This window comes from Lolium rigidum, chromosome 2 (assembly GCF_022539505.1).
Source record: "Lolium rigidum isolate FL_2022 chromosome 2, APGP_CSIRO_Lrig_0.1, whole genome shotgun sequence".
Classification (NCBI taxonomy): domain Eukaryota; kingdom Viridiplantae; phylum Streptophyta; class Magnoliopsida; order Poales; family Poaceae; genus Lolium; species Lolium rigidum.
In genome coordinates this window covers 132,315,408-132,320,205 of record NC_061509.1, presented here as the reverse complement: position 1 = coordinate 132,320,205, position 4,798 = coordinate 132,315,408, and positions in this window count along the sequence as shown.

Below are 4,798 nucleotides of genomic sequence, written 5' to 3'. Positions count from 1 at the left end.
CCGTCCCGGCGGCGTGCCGGAACGAGAGACTCCTGTCCCCCGGATCTTGGCTTCGCGATGGCGGCGGCTCCGGAAGGTTTTCTCCGGTTTCGTCGAACGTGGTAGGGTTTTCGCGACGGAGACCTTAAGTAGGCGGAAGGGCAGCCTCGGAGGGGGCCTGGTGGGCCCACACACTAGGGGGGCGCGGCCCCCCCTCTGGTCGCGCCAGGGTGTTGTGTGGGGCCCCCCAGGGCTTCCCTCTGGCGGCTCTCGGGTGTTCTGGAAGCTTCATCCAATTATAAGACTTTGGGCGTTGATTTCGTCCAATTCCGATAATATTTCCTTACTAGGATTTCTGAAACCAAAAACAGCAGAAAACAGGAACTGGCACTTCGGCATCTCGTCAATAGGTTAGTTCCGGAAAACGCATAAATATGACATAAAGTATGCATAAAACATGTAGATATCATCAATAATGTGGCATGGAACATAAGAAATTATCGATACGTCGGAGACGTATCAGCATCCCCAAGCTTAGTTTCTGCTCGTCCCGAGCAGGTAAACGATAACAAAGATAATTTCTGGAGTGACATGCCATCATAACCTTGATCATACTATTGTAAACATATGTAATGAATGCAGCGATCAAAACAATGGTAAATGACATGAGTAAACAACTGAATCATAAAGCAAAGACTTTTCATGAATAGTACTTTCAAGACAAGCATCAATAAGTCTTGCATAAGAGTTAACTCATAAAGCAATAAATCAAAGTAAAGGCATTGAAGCAACACAATGGAAGATTAAGTTTCAGCGGTTGCTTTCAACTTATAACATGTATATCTCATGGATATTGTCAATGTAAAGTAATATAACAAGTGCAATATGCAAGTATGTAGTAATCAATGCACAGTTCACACAAGTGTTTGCTTCTTGAGGTGGAGAGAGATAGGTGAACTGACTCAACAAAAAAGTAAATGAAAGGCCCTTCGCAGAGGGAAGCATTGATTGCTATATTTGTGCTAGAGCTTTGATTTTGAAAACAAGAAACAATTTTGTCAACGGTAGTAATAAAGCATATGTGTTATGTAAATTATATCTTACAAGTTGCAAGCCTCATGCATAGTATACTAATAGTGCCCGCACCTTGTCCTAATTAGCTTGGATTACCGGGATTGTCATCGCAATACACATGTTTTAACCAAGTGTCACAAAGGGGTACCTCTATGCCGCTCGTACAAAGGTCTAAGGAGAAAGTTCGCATTGGATTTCTCGCTTTTGATTATTCTCAACTTAGACATCCATACCGGGACAACATAGACAACGGATAATGGACTCCTCTTTAATGCATAAGCATGTAGCAACAATTAATGTTCTCATATGAGATTGAGGATATATGTCCAAAACTGAAACTTCCACCATGGATCATGGCTTTAGTTAGCGGCCCAATGTTCTTCTCTAACATTATGCATGCTCTAACCATTAAATGAGTGGTAAATCTCCCTTACTTCGGACAAGACGGACATGCATAGCAACTCACATGATATTCAACAAAGAGTAGTTGATGGCGTCCCCAGGAACATGGTTATCGCACAACAAACAACTTAATAAGAGATAAAGTGCATAAGTACATATTCAATACCACAATAGTTTTTAAGCTATTTGTCCCATGAGCTATATATTGCAAAGATAGAGGATAGAAATATAAAGGTAGCACTCAAGCAATTTACTTTGGAATGGCGGAGAAATACCATGTAGTAGGTAGGTATGGTGGACACAAATGGCATAGTGGTTGGCTCAAGGATTTTGAATGCATGAGAAGTATTCCCTCTCGATACAAGGTTTAGGCTAGCAAGGTTATTTGAAACAAACACAAGGATGAACCGGTGCAGCAAAACTCACATAAAAGACATATTGTAAACATTATAAGACTCTACACCGTCTTCTTTGTTGTTCAAAACTCAATACTAGAAATTATCTAGACTTTAGAGAGACCAATTATGCAAACCAAATTTTAGCAAGCTCTATGTATTTCTTCATTAATGGGTGCAAAGTATATGATGCAAGAGCTTAAACATGAGCACAACAATTGCCAAGTATCAAATTATCCAAGACATTTTATCAATTACCACATGTAGCATTTCCCGTTTCCAACCATATAACAATTAACGAAGCAGTTCAACCTTCGCCATGAACATTATGAGTAAAGCTAAGAACACATGTGTTCATACGAACCAGCGGAGCGTGTCTCTCTCCCACACAAGCATTTATTCAAACAAAAACACAAACAAAAGCACACAGACGCTCCAAGTAAAGTACATAAGATGTGACCGAATAAAAATATAGTTTCACGAGAAGGAACCTGATAATTTGTCGATGAAGAAGGGGATGCTTTGGGCATCCCCAAGCTTAGATGCTTGAGTCTTCTTGAAATATGCAGGGATGATCCACCGGGGCATCCCCAAGCTTAGAGCTTTCACTCTTCTTGATCATATTGTATCATCTCCCTCTCTTGATCCTTGAAAACTTCCTCCACACCAAACTCAAAACAACTCATTAGAGGGTTAGTGCACAATTAAAATTTACATGTTCAGAGGTGACATAATCATTCTTAACACTTCTGGACATTGATCAAAGCTACTGGAAGGTAATGGAACAAAGAAATCCATCCAACATAGCAAAAGAAGCAATGCGAAATAAAAGGCAGAATCTGTCAAAACAGAACAGTCCGTAAAGACGAATTTTATTGAGGCACCAGACTTTCTCAAATGAAAATGCTCAAATTGAATGAAAGTTGCGTACATATCTGAGGATCACTCACGTAAATTGGCATAATTTTCTGAGTTACCTACAGAGAATTAGGCCCAGATTCGTGACAGCAAGAAATCTGTTTCGCGCAATAATCCAAATCTAGTATGAACCTTACTATCAAAGACTTTACTTGGCACAACAATGCAATAAAAATAAGATAAGGAGAGGTTGCTACAGTAGTAACAACTTCCAAGACTCAAATACAAAATAAAAGTACTGTAGCAAAATAAACACATTTGTTATCTCCCAAGAAGTGCTTTCTTTATAGCCATTAAGATGGGCTCAGCAATTTTAATGATGCACTCGCAAGAAATAGTATTTGAAGCAAAAGAGAGCATCAAGAGGCAAATTCAAAACACATTTAAGTCTAACATGCTTCCTATGAAAAGGAATCTTGTAAATAAACAAGTTATGTAGGCATAATGCAATAAACATAGGAAAACTAGACAAGCTCAATTTCAAAATTTTAAGCATATAGAGAGGTATTTTAGTAACATGAAAATTTCTACAACCATATTTTCCTCTCTCATAATAATGTCCAGTAGCATCATGAGCAAACTCAACAATATAACTATCACATAAAGCATTCTTATCATGAGTCTCATGCATAAAATTATTACTACTCCCAACATAAGCATAATCAATTTTATTAGTTGTAGTGGGAGAAAATTCAACAAAGTAGCTATCATTATTATTTTCATCATCAAATATAGGAGGCATATTGTAATCATAATCAAATTTATCCTCCATAACAGGCGGTACTAAAAGACTACTATCATTATAATCATCATAAATAGGAGGCAAAGTATCATCAAAGTAAATTTTCTCCTCAATGCTTGGGGGACTAAAAAGATCATGCTCATCAGAACCAGATTCCCCAAGCTTAGAATTTTCTATATCATTAGCAACAATGGTGTTCAAAGCGTTCATACTAATATGTTCCATGGGTTTTTTTAATTTTCGCATCAAACCATCCATGTCTTAAATCAGGAAATAGAATAATAAGAAGCTCATTGTTGTCCATTATGCCAAACTAGTGTAAACAAGAAACAAAAAGATGCAATTGCAGGATCTAAAGGAAATAGCTTCGAACACTCACACAATGGCACCAGAAAAGTACTTTACCTGGGACCGGAGTATGAGTGCCTTTTACCTTTCCTCCCCGGCAACGGCGCCAGAAAAGTGCTTGATTTCTACGGGTGCTTCTATTCTTGTAGACAGTTTTGGGCCTCCAAGAGCAGATGTTTGTAGAACAGCAGAAAGTTTCCCTTAAGTGGATCACCCAAGGTTTATCCGAACTCAAGGAGGAAGAGGTCAAAGATATCCCTCTCAAGCAACCCTGCAACCACAAAGCAAGAAGTCTCTTGTGTCCCCAACACACCTAATAGGTGCACTAGTTCAGCGAAGAGATAGTGAAATACAGGTGGTATGAATGAATATAAGCAGTAGTAACGGCGCCGTGAAAAGTGCTTGCTGGCGTGCGATTGATGGTATTAATATTGTAGGAAGTAAAGATGCGATAAAACAGTAAACAAGCAGCGATAGCGATATTTAGGAACAAGGCCTAGGGATGATACTTTCACTAGTGGACACTCTCAACATTGATCACATAACAGAATAAATAGATAGATGCTAGACTCTACACCCTCTTGTTGGATGATGAACACCACTAAGCGTGTAGGATTACACGAACCCTCAATGCCGGAGTTAACAAGCTCCACAATATTCGATGTTCATGTTTAAATAACCTTAGAGTGCATGACAGATCAACATAACCAAACCAAGTACTAACATAGCATGCACACTATCACCTTCACGCTACGAAAGGAGGCATAGATCACATCAATACCATCATAGCAATAGTTAACTTCATAATCTACAAGAGATCACAATCATAGCCTACGCCAAGTACTACACGATGCACACACTCGTCACCATTACACCGTGCGGGAGGAATAAACTACTTTAATAACATCACTAGAGTAGCACACGAGATAAATTGTGATAC